This window comes from Neoarius graeffei, chromosome 12 (genome assembly GCF_027579695.1).
Source record: "Neoarius graeffei isolate fNeoGra1 chromosome 12, fNeoGra1.pri, whole genome shotgun sequence".
In the NCBI taxonomy this organism is placed as follows: Eukaryota; Metazoa; Chordata; class Actinopteri; order Siluriformes; family Ariidae; genus Neoarius; species Neoarius graeffei.
In genome coordinates, this window is record NC_083580.1 from 61,952,101 (window position 1) to 61,970,824 (window position 18,724).

The window sequence follows — 18,724 nt, forward strand, 5'->3', positions numbered from 1 at the left end:
CCCTCTATGGTACTTATTTTCACCTTTTAAATACTGCTGGGGACCATATATGGACCTTTTTGGCCCTAAAAAGGTACATATAGTTACTTTGAGGTTCAATCATGAGCCCTAGGGGGTACATTAGTGTAGATTCTACCTTGGAGGACAGAAATGGACTCCTACTTTTTGACAGTGTATGGTGTCCACCATATAAATCCTCGTGCAAGTTGTTACTATAGAAATAATAATATATTAGAACAAGTGCATTGTGAACCTGTGACTTGCCTTGCAGCCGAACTCGAACTATTGTCCAAGCTGCTGTTATAGACAATTAATCAACACCTTCTAACCAATCAGATTCATGAAATAAACAGTGCTGTGGTATAACTTGGTTTAAAACGAAAGGCTGAATAAAAATCTGAACATTTTCTCTGTAAAAGGTGTCTCTTAAAAGTGCACTTAGTATTTTACACTAGTTGGTTAATATGAAATTATACAAGTATGTGTACTTGTCGTGTATGTGATCTTGATGTTATATGAGTTGTAATTCACATGCATCAGCACAACTCATGATCACTGTGGGATGACTGGTTCCCCACAGTATAATGATGTAGTCATAAGCATGTTATAAAAAAATCTTGTTGAAGAACTTCTTCGAACGTTGTCCTTATCGACCCACACTCAATGACACACACTTTACTCAGAGGCCTTGAAATAAAAACACCTCCACCAGAGACACTCAGTGAAATCATATGAGAATTTAAAACTTGTTCACTACATTATTTGGGTTGTAGTTACCTACACATGTACAACATTAGTAATATGTTCTTACGTCTTTAACGCCTTTCTTTTAAACAAGCCTACATATTAACTGAGTAATAATAAATTGTGACTCATGGACTTTGCAGTAAGATGTGTAATATTTCACAAACTTTTCTCCATCTCCATCTCCATTTCCATTTCCATCAGTGTATTCTGTTCAGCCCAAACAAATCAGTTTGTCAGCTACTTGAAACGCAAAGTTTTGCAATGGGCTCTAGATTTATAATGTCTCCGTGAAGCTGAACGCCTTTTTTTTTCATCTGAGAAAAAAAAAGGCAAATTGACTTCTCCTGGGAATGTGGTAGCTCTGTGATTGTGCTATTTGCATACACTGCTATGCTCTTATGCTTGGTTTATGCATCATCACACTTTTCTGAGAATTCCTTGAAACAAATTTTTTGAAAGCCCTGAACATTCATGGTCATTTGAGCAGTATGAGGTTCTTAGCTGGCAATGAAACAAGGGGAGGGCAGTAAACAGCAGGAAGATAACTACTCAGGCAACCGATGAGACGTGTAATTAAAAAAAAAATTAAAAAGGGGTCAGTTGGGGAAAAGTTTAATTCTTGTTGATGATTTAATTGGAATTCTAATTCACCTCACAGACAATAGACCCCTTGCTCTGATGTCACATTTACGTTAGCAACCATTGCTACCCTTGTCCTGGGAGACAAGTGAACTTTGTTTACATACTGAAGACAAGCAATATTGAAGATGTGAGACGTCTGTAGTTCAAAGAAAACGCTAAAAATGATTTACTACCAGATTACTTGGATAATATAAGTCAGAAAGAAGCAAAGGATAGATATATGTGGAAATTAGAGTTTATTAGTGGTTATGAGCTGTACAAAATTCATCGAGACGATTGGAGTGACAACGTAGATTTGTGGCCTAGCATTACCTACATAGATGTTCGAATGTACCTTCTCACTCTGTTTTAATAATAAGAAAGTGTACTGTTTGCTGGAAGAGAAGAGCAGGGAGGATTAAAACTCAAACAACCGTGGTTTGTTTATATTTGATACTAATTCTTGTAGCGTCCTAGCAACCACCACAAAGACGTGTACAAAAATACCAAAAAATCCTACTTTCCAGGCATAAAAGATACAGGGTTTATCTTGTAGTGTCTTGATCGTCAGATCTTTAACCCAGCCACATATAAAAAGTTGTACGCCTGTATGCTCTTCTAGGTTTTCATCTGTTTGTCTGTGTAGAATGATGTCTGAAGCACCAGGTAGTTTGAGCTGTCTGGGAACTCAATCCTTCTTTGTTAATGTGTAAGGATCTATTCCGTCACAAAGAGCAACTTTCTGAAGGTATCTTGACCGTGCATCGGCCTCTAAACTGTGAAAATAGTCGGAGATGGTTTCACTAGCTTTTTGCATAACAGCAGGCAAATCGGTTTGCCTGACCACCACTTCATTCACCGGAAGTAAACTCGCAAGCAAAAGTCACACGACTGAATCCAATCTAAATTCTATTCCAGGTTAATCGCTCACAAAGAATGACTAAAAAACCTTTAATTCTGTGGATTGTAAGTGAAAAAAAAAGGCAAGATCATGGCCACATACTGCGACTGTATGGCAGGCCTTGGAGAGAGCTGTTCTCACATAGCATCGTTGTTGTAGGCTCAAAGCTGGAGTGAAACAAAGGGATACACTGACAGAGATAAAAAGGCATACTGGGTTCTTCCTATTGCTGTGAAAAAAAAATCTCCTACTCTCGGATCAAAGATATTTTCTTTCTAAAGAAATGCCTAAGTCAGGTTCCTAAGCCACAATCAGAAGTTGAAGACAAAGTTCCAGGGAGACGGTAATATCTCATCTCATTATCTCTAGCCACTTTATCCTGTTCTACAGGGTCGCAGGCAAGCTGGAGCCTATCCCAGCTGACTACGGGTAAAAGGCGGGGTACACCCTGGACAAGTCACCAGCTCATCACAGGGCTGACACATAGACACAGACAACCATTCACACCTACAGTCAATTAAGAGTCACCAGTTAACCTAACCTGCATGTCTTTGGACTGTGGAGGAAACCGGGGCACACCCACGCGGACACCATGCAAACTCCGCACAGAAAGGCCCTCGTCGGCCATGGGGCTCAAACCCGGACCTTCTTGCTATGAGGCGACAGCGCTAACCACTACACCACCGTGCCGCCGGGAAAGACAGCATCTGGTTTTATTTTCCCCAGGAGAAATTATCACATGATGTGTGATGTCATGCGCAAGGGGTCTAAAGAAGGCTCTAAAATTACAAATTGTTCCTTTGAAGCAGGGCATTCAACTAAAGCCCCAACCTAAGGTCTGCTACAGAAACTGCACTGGTTCATGTTGAAGTTCTGCTACAGTATTTTTCAATTGTTCAAACCAATGAAATAATTTGCTGGGTTCACTAGTTAACAACACAAACACCTTGCATAACCCCAGCACCATTGGCACGACAGGATTTTTCATGGTGTCATCCATGTTGGTTTTGTGTAGCATCAAATATTACCTGCACAAAAGATTCCTTCAGCTGATGTACACTCTTAGAAAAAAGGTTTAAGAACCCCTTTTTTGCTGTGGCATCATAGTTGGCATCATGTAGCATATAGATGACTTGTATCAAAATATAAAGGTTGTGTGTTTTGTTCTAGTGGGAGTTTTTCATTTGGTTTTAGTTTCCAAGTGGACCAAAGACCATATTTAAAAGGGGAACTGAAGGCAAAATTTTTATTATCAAAATTCTATTTATCTCATTTTATAAAACGCAGAAATGCATTTTTGACAGCTATTTTGTCATTGCTATAGCAAGTTATGAGTGTTTGAAATATGCTCTGTAATATATCGGTCCATATGTCAAAGCAATGGCCGTAAATGAGATTTGCTGAGACCTGTGCGAGACTTCGTAGAACGAAAGTAAAATGTACAGTGGAAATCAAAGTGACCAACATTTGCCAACGTTGTCAAAAGACGCGCGTGTCCTCCTTCGAACGCTAATGTAATCAAGCCGGAAGTTTTCCCTGTGTCCGAAATCACTCACTACTCACTATATAGAGCACTATATAGTGGGGACATCATTTTGTAGTGTTGTCCGAAACCTTAGTGAGGATTATGTGGGAAATGCCCTCAGTATAATATGTATTTATCACAAAAATACATGCATGTATTTATTATTTTGAAAACCCACCAGCCGCCTGATCTGGTATATTTTAATTGTGCGACAGTAATGGCATAAATACCAGCACGACGGACTAGTCCTTATCCTGTCATCTTTCCGACTCTTCTCTACTCCACATTGGTTTGAAGTTGTATGAAATCATCTCCATCACTAATGAAGCTGGCAAATCTCTAAATTAATTTAAATTGGAATGATATGGTGATCTGGCTGCTGTGTAAACAGTTTTCAAAATGGCGGCGCTGACACTTCACGTTTGAAGTCTCGCACAAGTCTTGTGAAGATTGCGTTGATAAGCGACGCCTGCCATGGACCATACAAACTACATTCTGTCAGAAATGGCGAGCTGAGGTGAAGTGAGGACCCAAGAGCAGACTCAAAACAGGCAGTGTACAGAAAAGAACTTCTTTAATGAAGTTGAGGGCAGAGGTACAATAGGGCTCAGGCAAAAAACAGTGGTCAAAGAACGGGCCAAGAGGTCAAAATGCAGAAGAGCAGGCAGGCACAGTCAGGGACAAAAACAGGACAGAAAAATCTTTACAAAAACTGAAGAAAAAACAGGGACAAGGGAAACCAGGCAGAGGAAGCAAAAACACAATGCAGAAGAACAGGCAGGGAAACAGGGGCAAAAACTGGACAGAAAACTAGACAAAAAAAAAAAACATGGAACAATACAGGCGGAGGCAATCAAGAAGTCACAATACCAAAGGGCTGTAGCGAGGCGAGGAAAGTCTGCAAGAGACAGTCTGGCAACTGGAGTAGCTCCAAACAGCTCTTAAGAAGGCCCTGGCTGATGGGAGAGGAGTGGTAGCAGGTGTGGGAGTGCCGCTTCAGGGAAAATGGCCTACAGCAGGGCAGGACTGAATTCCTGTCCCGGATCCGGCATGTCCCACAAACTCAGGCATGGATGGACTGCACCGGACTGTGACAGTACCCCCCCCCCTTCAATGGGTGCCTCCAGGCACCTTAAGAAGTGCCTCAGGGTGTTGTTGGTGGAAGTCCGTGATGAGGGTGGGATCCATGATGAACCTGGCTGGAACCCAGCTCCTCTCCTCAGGACCATACCCCTCCCAATCAACCAGGTACTGGAGTCCTCTGCCTCGGTGTCGTACCTTCAGCAGCCTCCTGACCGTGAAGACCTCACCACCATTTATGAACCTGGGAGGAGGAGGGGGTTTGGAGGGTGGGGATAGGGAACTGGAGACAAGGGGCTTGACTTGGGAGACATGGAAGGTTGGGTGAATACGGCACATGGTTATGGGCAGAGACAGTCTTACAGAGCAAGGATTAATTACCTTGGAGATGGGGAAGGGCCCTATGAACTTGGGAGCCAATTTGCGGGAGACCGTCTTGAGGGGCAGGTGGCGAGTGGAGAGCATTACCCGCTGCCCCACCCAATAGATGGGAGCTGCCGAGCAGTGTTTGTTGGCTTGCTCTTTAAACATCTTGATAGAACGTAGGAGCTTTTTCCTGGTCAATGCCCATGTTCTCCTGCAGTGGCGCACAAACACCTGGGCAGAGGGCACAGTGACTTCTTCTTGGATGGGGAAGAGTGGTGGCTGGTAACCCAGAGAGCACTGGAAGGGGGAAAGACCTGTAGCAGAGGTGGGTAAGGAGTTGTGAGCGTACTCTATCCAAGGAAGGGTCTTGCTCCAGAAAGCGGCATCCTTGGACACCATGCACCTGAGGGCCACTTCCAGCTCCTGGTTAGCCCATTTCGTCTGTCCATTGGTCTGAGGGTAGAAACCTGAGGACAGACTGCGAGAAGCACCAGTAGGTTTACAGAAAGCTTTCCAGAATTGGGCAGAGACCTGGGGTCCACAGTCTGACACGATGTCTGAGGGGAGTCCGTATAGACGAAAAACATGGAGTATCAGCAATTCGGCAGTCTCTTTGGCGGTGGGAAGCTTGGGCAGAGGGATAAAATGAACAGCTTTAGAAAAACAGTCAACAACAGTGAGGATACAAGTATGCCACCTGAATTAGGGAGTCCTGTGATGAAATACAGGGCCATGTGTGACCAGGGCCAGTGGGGAACAGGAAGGGGTCTCAGCAGGCCAGCAGGGGGTCTGTTACCAGTCTTGTTCCTGGCACAGATGTCACAAGCTGCCACAAACCTCTGGACGTCCTCCTTGATGGATGGCCACCAAAAATGTTGTCGGATGAGTGCCAGAGTCCGGGCTGCTCCTGGGTGGCATGCCATTCTGGAACCATAACCCCACTGCAACACCTGTGCCCACACAGAAACAGGAACAAAAAGATGGTTAGGAGGTGCATTACTGGGCCCTGGATCCTGCTCATGGGCCTTCTGGACCAGGGTTTCCACTTCTAACAGAGCGGCCCCCACCAGGCACCGTGGAGGAAGGATGGTCTCAGGGGAGGTCGAGTCCTCCTGGTGGGGAGAGAACATTCTGGACAAGGCATCGAGCTTACCATTCTTAGAGCCTGGGCGGAAGGAGAGTGTGAACTTGAAGTGAGAAAAGAAGAGAGACCATTGGGCCTGGCGAGAATTGAGGCTCTTGGCAGTCCTGAGGTATTCGAGGTTCTTGTGATCTGTCCATATGATGAAGGGAAGGTCTGATCCCTCCAACCAATGTCTCCATTCTTCCAAGGCCAGTTTCACGGCCAACAGTTCCCTATTGCCAACATCGTAGGTTCTCTCAGAGGGGGACAGCTGACGAGCGAAGAAGGAGCAAGGATGAAGCTTGTTGTCACTAGCTGATCTTTGGGACAATATGGCTCTGACCCCTGACTCCGAAGCATCGACCTCAACCACGAACTGCCGGGATGGATCTGGGATGGTGAGTATGGGTGCTGATATGAATCTTTGTTTGAGCTCGGCAAACGCCTTCTTGGCCCCTTCCCCCCAGCTGAAAGGGACCTTGGTGGAAGTTAGAGCCATGAGGGGCCCAGCTACCATACTAAAGTTCCTGATGAATTGCCTGTAGAAATTCGCAAACCCAAGAAACTGCTGGAGTTCTCGCCGAGAAGATGGGGTGGGCCAGTCAGCAACTGCCTTGAGTTTCAGGGGGTCCATCTGAATCTGTGTAGGGGAGATAATGAAACCCAGAAAGGAGACAGAGCTTCTATGGTACTCACATTTTTCGGCCTTAACAAAGAGTTTATTTTCCAGGAGTCATTGAAGGACCTGCTTGACATGGATGCAGTGTTAATCAAGGGAGCAGGAAAAAAAAATCAATATATCGTCCAGATAAACAAAAACAAAAAGATTAAGGTAGTCTCTCAGGACACCATTAATGAGGGCCTGGAAAACCGCGGGAGCGTTAGTCAGGCCGAACGGGACCATGAGATATTCGTAGTGGCCCGTGGGGGTGTTGAACGCCATCTTCCATTCGTCCCCTTCCCTGATCCTCATGAGGTGATAAGCATTGCGCAGGTCTAGCTTGGTGAAAATCTGGGCTCTCTGGAGTAACTCAAACGCCGTAGTCATGAGAGGCAGGGGGTAAAGGTTCTTGACGGTGATGTCATTTAGCCCTCAGGATCCATTGATATGCAAGGGCATAAGGATTTGTCCATGTTCTCCACAAAAAATAATCCTGCCCCTGCAGGAGAAGAGGAGGAACGAATGATTCCAGCTGCTAAGGACTCGGTGATGTATTTATCCATGGCTTGCCTTTCAGACAGAGAGAGAGAGTAAATTCGCCCCTTAGGTGGTGCAGTGCCAGGGAGAAGGTCAATTTCACAGTCATAGGGCCTATGGGGAGGAAGGGAAACAGCTTGAGAGTTGCTGAACACAGGTTTTAAGTCATTATACTCAGGAGGCACGTTAGAGAGGTCAGGATATTCACCAATGGTGGGCTGGAGCAGCTAGGCGTGAGGGAGGGCAGATCTCAGGCATGATGATAAACAGAATTGACTCCATCCTAAAATGGCATTGTTAGTCCAGTTGACATGGGGGTTATGTAGAGTTAGCCAGGGCAGACCAAGAAATATGGGTACATGGGGATTGCTCATGATGTAAAACTGGATGGATTCAGAGTGGTTGCCCGAAATTCTTAGGGTGACTGGGGCTGTTTTATGGGTGATAGTGGTCAGACCAGCACTGTTAAGGGTCAGGACAGTGAGGGATGGGTTCAGGGCCAGTAGTGGAATCCCCAGGCACTTGGCGGTGGTAGAGCAGATCAGGTTTCTGTCAACCCCTGAATCAATGAGTGCCTGGAGGTCGTGGGGCTGATTGCCATGGATGACCACTGGGAGTAGCGGTTGGTCGGTAGGGGGCTGATTCTGGAAATTGCCCACCAGGGCCCCTAAACTCACTGGTGGGCTCTTCCTTTTAAAGATTGGCAGAAATGCCCCAGCTGTCCGCAGAAACATGCCCTCATATCCCGATGGCGCTGTCATTCTTCAGGTGAGATACGGACTCGGTCTACCTGCATTGGCTCAGTGGAAGGGATGGGAGGCTGAGGGAGAGCAAGACTAGTCTGAGTTCTTTCTCTCACCCGCTGTCTGATCCGGGAGTCAATACGGCTGATGAGTTCCATGAGACCGGGGAGATCAGGTGGCAGTTCTCGTGAGACCAGTTCATCCTTGATGGAGTCTGACAGCCCATTCAAAAATGCGTCAAACAAGGCACTCATTCCAGCCACAAGATGTCACCAAAGTGCGAAACTCAATCGCATAATCAAACATGGACCGGGCACCCTGCCTCAGTCCTATGATTTCTCTTGCTGCCTCTCTGCCAAACAGAGCGTGATCAAAGGTTCGCCTCATCTCATCTGTAAAATTCTTGAAGCTGGCGCAGCATGGTGCAATGGCGTCCCACATAGCTGTTCCCCATTCCCTAGCTTTGCCAGTGAGGAGAGTGATGGTGTAGGCCACTTTGGAATGCTCCATAGGGAAGGCCAGTGGTTGAAGCTCAAGGGTTAGCGAGTATTGAGATAAAAATGATCAGTAGGTACCTGGTTCTCCATCGTATGGCTGTGGGGTGGGAAGTCTCAGCTCTCTGAAGAGGGCTGGAGCAGGAGCTGGAGGAGCGGTAGGCAGAGGGGGTTGTGTAGGAGCAGACGTTACATGAAGCTGTTGTAGCTGGGTGGCAAGAAAATCGAGAGTGTTAGAGATGGTGACAAGGTTTTGGTTCACCTGTTGGATGTCCTGTTGGTGGGTCCCAAGGAGAGCTCCTTGTTTTTGCACTGCTGCTCTTAGCTGGGCAAAATCTGATGGGTCCATGTTGGCCAGACTCTGCTGTCAGAAATGGTGAGCTGAGGTGAAGGGAGGACCCAAGAGCATACTCAAAACGGGTAGTGTACAGAAAAGAACTTCTTTAATGAAGTTGAGGGCAGAGGTACAATAGGGCTCAGGCAAAAACCAGTGGTCAAAGAACGGGCCAAGAGGTCAAAACGCAGAAGAGCAAGCAGGCACGGTCAGGGACAAAAACAGGACAGAAAAATCTTTACAAAAACTGAAGAAAACAGGGACAAGGGAAACCCAGGCAGAGGAAGCAAAAACACAATCCAGAAGAACAGGCAGGGAAACAGGGGCAAAAACTGGACAGAAAACTAGACAAAAAAATAAAAAACATGGAACAATACAGGCAGGGGGAATTGAGAAGTCACAATACCAAAGGGCTGTAGCGAGGTGAGGAAAGTCTGCAAGAGACAGTCTGGCAACTGGAGTAGCTCCAAACAGCTCTTAAGAAGGTCCTGGCTGATGGGATGGGAGTGGTAGCAGGTGTGGGAGTGCCACTTCAGGGAAAATGGCCTACAGCAGGGCAGGACTGAATTCCTGTCCCGGATCCAACCTGGAGCCGGCATGGAAGTCCCACAAACTCAGGCATGGATGGACTGGACCGGACTGTGATACATTCAACATGGCTAAAAACCGAAAAGGCCGATAAGTGTAATATAATATGCCAATATGAGTCACGATATAAGGTTAATAAAACCGAAAACGTAATTGAATAACACGTTAATTAAGAAATAAAGCAAGTTTAAAAATTACTTCAGTTCTCCTTTAATGTCCTGAACTGAAAAGCAATTATGTTAACTGTTAATCATTAATTTTCAGTAAATGTTTCATCCTCGTCTGGATGTTAGATCTTGAGGCTATCCTGGGAACCCTCTGTGTGAGATAGGAATACACCCTGAATACAAAGGCGATCCATTACAGGGCACAATGCATACAATTATTCACATTCTCATTCACACCTAGGGTCAATTTAATCTTGCCATTCCATCTCCCAGCATCTTTTTTGAGAAGTGGAAACCCACATGGACACTGAAAGAACACGTAAGATTCCACACAGACAGTAATCTGAGCTGAGAATTAAATCAGGGACCCTGGAGCTGTGAGGCTGCCCATTGTGCCACCTATAATACTCCTGCCTTACAGATTTGAATTCAAGAGAAGACAAGATTCAGTATTAGCTATGGACTGCTAAGAAACTTTAAATACAACTGTTGTTTTTCCACTCCATTAAAAGATTTGCATATTTCAAAAGAGCAGCGAATGGCTCTGGAGGCAGTTTGTCACATTATCCTTGCTTCAGCTTCACTGTGGACCATCTGTGTTCCACAAAATGGTAAATATTGTTGACTTGACAAATAGAAGAATGCCAAGCAAACCCATTCAGAAGAAGCACAGACTTATGGGCCAGTCAGTGGAGCTCAGTTAGATAATTCCCACATACAGTATATCACCATAATGTAGTCATCAGTGTACTGGGAATTCTCTACAACATAAACGTTCAGATTCTTATAAGTACTATTGACCCTTGGTCTCTAATTATTTTTGAAGCCTAGCAATATTCAGTCAGATAAATTGCAATTGATTGACCTCTGCATATCTAGTCAAGGGTATTGATTCTTCAGTCAGAAAGACAAATGGAGCTTCTCCTACATGTTCTGTTGGCTGGTCTGTTAAATACCGTACAGTTTTTTTTCATGCGATGACAATTTAAACAAGACTTGTTTGTTATAATACATTTATTTATTGCATTACCTGTAAAGAATATCATCATTAATTTGAAAGGACTGTTTGGACCATATAGAATGACAGTGTAAATGTTTTTATATGTACATAATCAACCCTTTTTTGCCAAATTGCAAAGATTTAAACAAACAACTGTCATGTTAAAATATGTGTTCATGTTTAGTGCTTGGTTGGTCAATGACTGGCTGAAATCATAGACACTGCAAACCTTCTGCATGCCATAAAGTTTCATAATATTATTAATATTGTTCAGTTATTCATAAAGCATATTCAGTAACCATTATGAATTATTCAATAACTTAACCAGATTCAGCTCCAGATGTCAGCTCATGAACCTAATGAAATTCAGGTTTATAGTAAGGAAAGGAAGGTGCTATTGTATAAGAATATGGCAACTCTAAATGATAATTAACTGGTCGGATCATTTTAAAATACAAAAAGAATCTGAGACCTAGCTTTTTCTCAGATACAGATCGCTGGTAAACAGCTAGACCATCTGACCTGGACATATAGTAGCTGTGGGTGATGTCTGAGCCATTGGTCATCTTGAAACTTCTGTTTGTTGTAGCTGGATATGTACCATTTCCCAAGTTTATTTGCATCTACTCATTCTTTTATCAATGTTAAGGACTTTGGTCGACTCTCAGAACAATGGGAATAGTGAAGGCTGATAGCCAAGGAAATATTCTGATCCATGAAAGAGATCAGCTCCAATCTTGCTGGTTGTTCATGCTGTAGGATCTAAGAAATTGTCCTATTCATGGCTTTCCTGTGCGAGACAATGGGGGTTGCCATGACACCCCTCTCTCCCAGATACTGTTTTTTGACTTCCGGTTTATCCAAGCAGCTGAGGCTGAGGGAACGTAGCCAAGCGGAGCTAGCTATGACAACTACGTTTTAGTCAGAGAACAATGTCTTTTTAGTGACTGGCATATCTTGACATGCTGAGCAACCAGTGGTGAAGTACTAGTGTAAACAAATAGCCTACAAATACCATCCAATATCTGGAATGATCAGGGTAGTTAAGAAGTTGAAGAAGCTTGGACAAATACATAGACAAGGAATTATTTAAGTATGGTGTGTTTATTGTTTCCCAAGTTTGACGGCATTTGCATCTGCATTAAAATGGTTAGCCTGTGCTTCTCTGACCGAGCTTTTGTTTCTCGAGCCAATATAAGAGACATCACGGTACAGTAGGCTGGTAGAGTTCTATTAGACTAGATCTAGGTGCTTATGGTTAATATGGTTATAGTTATGGTTATGGTATTTGGCAGACACTTTTGTCCAAAGCAACTTACAATATACAGTATAAACACTACATTATTAGTAAACCGATACAATAATCCAAATCGCTCTACTCTAACACAGCCTACCTTCCAGATGATAGCTGCTGCATGACTGCAGGATTTCCCTAACCCTGCAATGCAAGAACAGCCAACTGTTTCTATCATGGCATTGGCTTTCATCTTCACCCAAGCCAGGTGTTTGGATTTGTTTGTGCTCTGGCTAAGTTCAACCTCAACCTTTAAGCAAATAAACTTGCCCACTCTTTTACACATAATTTTGCCAATGTTATTACTGTGTAGATTATTGTACACCTCTGTACTTTTGTAGTTCCATAGCTCCTCGCCATCAACGCCCTCACTAAGAATAAAATAATTGACAATGTCAATGTAGCTGATGTCGGACCACAACTTCATGTCGTCTATCCATTCCAGGAGAGTAGACGGATGGGGCACTTTGATCATATTATCGCCAGAGCACATCAGAAAATCGGACCTGTATAACCATTTTTTAGTCATCTTTGATCTTATCTATATAGCAGTTAGCGTTAGCTACAAACGTCAACACAGTGGAAGAAAGATACCGGCTTCCGCTATGACACAACAATGAATCATGGGAAAGGTCAAAGTTCGGGAAAGTTGTGGATATCCTGGTTCAGGAGAAATCCTATTGAATGGCTTGTGTTGAAGACCGAACTGCAGAATAAACCCAAGATTATCGAGTTGCTTTCTTTGTCCAGTCCAGAAGTACTATTATGTGTTGCACCAAGGTCCTGGGGAAATGATATTTCATTTCAATGTACACAAGCTATATAGATGAATGGCAATAAAAAACAGTGGCACGGTGGTGGAGTGGTTAGCACTGTCGCCTCACAGCAAGAAGGTTCTGGGTTCAAGCCCAGTGGCTGACAGGGGTCTTTCTGTGTGGAGTTTGCATGTTCTCCCTGTGTCTGCATGGGTTTCTTCCAGGTGCTCCGGTTTCCCCCACAATCCAAATACATGCAGATTAGGCTAATTGGTGGCTCTAAATTGACCATAGGTGTGAATGTGAGTGTGAATGATTGTTTGTCTCTATGTGTCAGCCCTGCGATGACCTGGCGACTTGTCCAGGGTGTACCCCACCTCTCGCCCGTAGTCAGCTTGCCCGCGACCCTGCACAGGATAAGCAGTCACGGATAATGGATGGATGGATGGATGGATGGATGGATGGATGGATGGATGGACAACAAAATCCCACCTGACTTTACCTGACTTGAGATGGATGGGTGGCACAATGATGCAAGGGGTACCATCGATGCCTTACAATTCCAGGGTCTGGAGTTTGATTCTCAGCTCAGAAACATGTGAAACTCTGCCTGTGCAGAGTTTCACATGTTCTCCTCATGTTCTTATGGGTTTCCTTCTGGTTCTCTGGTTTCCTCCCACTGTTCAAAAATGTGCATGGAGGCAGATTGACTGATAAATCGCCTCTACATGTGAAATTGTGTGCAGATGGAACGGCATCCCATCTGTTGTGAATTCTCAATAATGAATATGAATGAACTTTAGAAGGATGATGAAATTATCAAATTCTGCTATCAAAGTTCTGCCTTTCCATTTACAAACTTCACATAGCGCAAAAGGAAACAACACGGAATAGCAGAATTTCAGCACCATCCTTTTTACAACCAGGAATAAAGGCTGCACCATAAAGGCCCATCTGACAAAGAAGGCCATTAGATTTTACACCCTTTAATTTACACATTGAAGCATCTGCAAACCTGAAATGCAGCCACATATGACAGACAGGAGCATTAAACATTTATGCTACAAGATTAACCTAAAGCAAATCATTATGTTTCTTACCCTCTTTATTGCTATATTCACAAGGCAGTAATGAACTGTCAGACTTCTGAATGTGCCATAACTAGCTATAGTAGTGACAGCATGATTGCTGGCTGTGTTGGCTCGTTATTCAGGGTTTATTGACAAAATACTATATCCAGCTGCAAAGGAAGAAGAGCCTGATTCTTCTCTTTTTTTTTGGATGCAGTCAACATAGATGTAAATGTGCTTCCAGCAATATAACAAGAGTTTTAAGAGAGCTCTTGAGTCATCATGCCATTTTGTGTGGGACATTCTACAGCTTGCACTTCTTTATTTAAAGCTTTATTTTCATCCTCTCATGCCCACTTCTAGATCAGCAATCTGCATTTGATCATGTATAGATTACTACTGTAACACTGAATAAGTTGTAATTCTATACTTCCATTCGCGTTTTTATCCACTAAGGCAGCACAGTCTGACATGATATCAAGCTGAGTAATGCTATAAATATACCTACAACAGCAACAGAACGCTAATGTAATCCACTGAATGCTCTACAGAGAGAGAGAGAGAGAGAGAGAGAGAGAGAGAGAGAGATCAAGGAGGTTAAGCGGCACTGATGTTTTCAATGTCACTCTCAGTACAATACAGGCCATCTTAAAATAAAACCTTTTTCAAATAAGTCAACCAAGCCAAAGTAATCTCTGTACAGCCTGACTGGGGCAGAACAAATAATTGCATTGCCAGTGGCTTGTAAAGCCCCATCCGGTTATCCAAGGGGAGCTTGGCATCCAAGTTTTGCTGCAGAATTTTGGATTTGAAGAGATGGAGGGGTAAAACTAGGTCATGTGTAGAACGGGTCAAAACAATTCTTGCTCACTGGCTGCTGTATGTGGATATTGTCCGAGTGTCACCCCTACCAGTGGATTGCCAGTTCTCAGAAAGAGCGACACTCCATGTAACAACACAATATTGAAATTATGTAGTAATCATGCACACGTTTTTCCAAGAGAAATTTGGATCAAATTGGACATGCAACCCATTATACAAATATTAACCCCACCCCAACCTTAACCACACTGCACCTTGATGGTCTTCATAGTCAAGCTTGTTTGAGTCCCTGGACCAGCAGGAATGGCTGAAGTGCCCTTGAGCAAGGCACCTAACCCCCAACTGCTCCCCAGTATGTTGCTCTGGGTATGTTGTACATCGCTCTGGATAAGAGCATCTGCTAAGTGCCATTAATGTAATGTAATGTAATGTAATGTCTCAACCTGAAATGATCTGACTACTGCGCATGGAGCATCTGATACCTTGGCACAAGCTTCAGAATCTTGAAAGTCACGCTCTGATTGGCTGTCCACACTTCCATGTGTATGCACTTTTTTTTTAAAACATTGTTTTCAATCAAAAACAATGCATTAGATTCTGGGAAGGGTGAGTTAACCCCTTTAATAACACACAATAAAACCATATACAGTATTGAATCTTAAAATTAATTGGAAGCCAAAGAAGGGAGGTTAGAACTGGGGTCACATGACCCCCTTGTCTGTACCTGAAATCAGCTGAGCTGCAGCATTTTGATGCAATTAAAATGTCAGTGCAACCAATGGCCATCATCCATCCAAAATATTCTCCAAGCAAGTACTTATTTAAATATACTGAGGAATTACAAAGCTCCTCTTTGTATTTAGGTGTTACTTGGCGGTCTGTAACTTTTCCTAGACCAAACGATTTTAAAAGGCCATTTCCGATATAAAATTACAGGAGCTTCCATGATCTCCTAAATATTTACTGACAATTATAATCAATGAGGCCATACACAGTTTGATCTTGAACCCTGCTGAAAAACTGCATTTCTTTCTGTGCATCACAAAAACCTCAGACTATCTGAGTCATGGTCAATAACAGTGTTGTTGTCGAGTCACTAAACCTCGAGTCTGAGTCCAGTCTTGAGTCCCCAGTGTTCAAGTCTGAGTCAAGTCCAAGTCATTAAAGAAAATTTCAAGTCGAGTCCGAGTCAAGTCCACTATTGATTTGAGTCGAGTCCAAGAACAAGACTCCAGCTGCACCATTTGACGGTGGCTGTTGCTGCCTTTAAAGTATGTGAAACCGTCTCTGCTACTGTGTTGAACTAACATTACTGCTTGACTACCCCATTTTAGTTAATAGGCTGCAGATAAACAGCTTGTTCATCATTCAGCAAGCCCCGCCCACTATCACCAGGGCAAATAACATGAGAGAGGGTTAACACTAGCTAGTTCATCACTCAGCAAGCCCCGCTATCAACAGGGCAATGAACATAACGTGTCACTTCCTTCTCTAGGTGGAGTCTTACCAAATGACGATTGAACTTCAAGGTTGCCCCCGTCGTCTCCTCGATAGTTCTTCTCCATATGGAACACGTACTGTAGCAGTGCATTTTTTTCCCACTGCACAAGAAGTCTGTATAAGCAAAGTGGACAATCCTAGGGGCTTCTCTCTAGGCATTTTAGCGCCATTAACGTTAGTTTGTTCCTGAACATGACGTATGAACAGGTGAATGTGCATTCTCATCTCATCTCATTATCTCTAGCCGCTTTATCCTGTTCTACAGGGTCGCAGGCAAGCTGGAGCCTATCCCAGCTGACTACGGGCGAAAGGCGGGGTACACCCTGGACAAGTCGCCAGGTCATCACAGGGCTGACACATAGACACAGACAGCCATTCACACTTGTGAATGTGCATTCTCTTGCACAAAATTAGTATAAAAATTAATGTAGATATCAATATTTTATACCAAATTATTATGGCATGTTACAAAAAATAAAGAAAAAAATCAGTGTCCTCGTCTCCAATTTACGAGTCCAAATGCAGTTAATGCACGAGTCCAAGTCAAAGTCCAGGTTATCAGTGCTCAAGTCCAAGTCAAGACATGAGTCCTTAAAATTAGGGTACGAGTCAGACTGTACTACAAGCTTGGTCTATAATCAGTTGAACCTAAATCACTGTTATGTTGAAATGTCACCTATAATTCAAATGAGTACTTCCAGTGCTTCATATTAACTGTGATGGATTCATACACACCGCATCTTTCAATCCACAGGAAACCATCTCCAACACTTGAATTTCCACAGCTCTCTTTAGACTTGAATATACTACTTACATTCCTGACTACTGATTACTGACTTTTTCATAATAATCTCAATAATGATATACACCATTGGGTAGCCATGTATACCATGCAGTCAATCAGAGCTTGTTTTACTCTGGAGGGTTTTTTTAATTTCCATATTACAAATGTAGGTTGAGGTGAAGTACAGAGCTAAGGGTATATGAGTGGGTGGTGTTTGCAAGAAGATGCTGTGGTTCATTGCCAGGCTTAGGAGAAGGTTTTGTCTCAGGAGAAAGGAGAAAGTGTTAGGCAACATACTCGAACAGTAAATCGTTTTTCATTTCTGACACTCAGACCAGTATGTAGCTCTCTCTGTGTGTGTTGCTTCTAACAACATGTTGTTGAGTCACATTCCACTCACTTCTTGAGTACGTGACTTAATCAGTGGCAGAACTAGAGTTTTATACATGTGGTGGCACAGGGGTGGCCAAGACTAATTCAGGAGCTCCAAGCAGATCATGGCTAGCCCCAGTGTGCAGTAAGTAGGCTAGTTATTCTTACAATTTTATCTATGATAGCAAAAATAGCTATCTGCAAATCATGGTAACTCATCTTTAACAGATTGACAATAACTGTTTGTTTTTACTTCATATAGCCTCTGGAAATCTAAGTTAGGCTACTTAAGGATAATTTATCCCATTTAGCTAAATACATCAGGACATTATGGTGGTGGTAGCATGTACTACAACATCAGCTCTCTCTTATCTAAATGACTGTCTGTCATGGACACAAATTGCCAATCTGCATCCACGCACCATACACACCAACTACAACCCTGATTCCAAAAAAGTTGGGACAAAGTACAAATTGTAAATAAAAATGGAATGCAATGATGTGGAAGTTTCAAAATTCCATATTTTATTCAGAATAGAACATAGATGACATATCAAATGTTTAAACTGAGAAAATTTATCATTTAAAGAGAAAAGTTAGGTGATTTTAAATTTCATGACAACAACACATCTTAAAAAATTTGGGACAAGGCCATGTTTACCACTGTGAGACATCCCCTTTTCTCTTTACAACAGTCTGTAAACGTCTGGGGACTGAGGAGACAAGTTGCTCAAGTTTAGGCATAGGAATGTTAACCCATTCTTGTCTAATGTAGGATTCTAGCTGCTCAACTGTTTTAGGTCTTTTTTGTCATATCTTCCGTTTTATGATGCGCCAAATGTTTTCTATGGGTGAAAGATCTGGACTGCAGGCTGGCCAGTTCAGTACCCGGACCCTTCTTCTACGCAGCCATGATGCTGTAATTGATGCAGTATGTGGTTTGGCATTGTCATGTTGGAAAATGCAAGGTCTTCCCTGAAAGAGATGTCGCCTGGATGGGAGCATATGTTGCTCTAGAACCTGGATATACCTTTCAGCATTGATGGTGTCTTTCCAGATGTGTAAGCTGCCCATGCCACACGCACTAATGCAACCCCATACCATCAGAGATGCAGGCTTCTGAACCGCTGATAACAACTTGGGTCGTCCTTCTCCTCTTTAGTCCGAATGACACGGCATCCCTGATTTCCATAAAGAACTTCAAATTTTGTTTCGTCTGACCACAGAACAGTTTTCCACT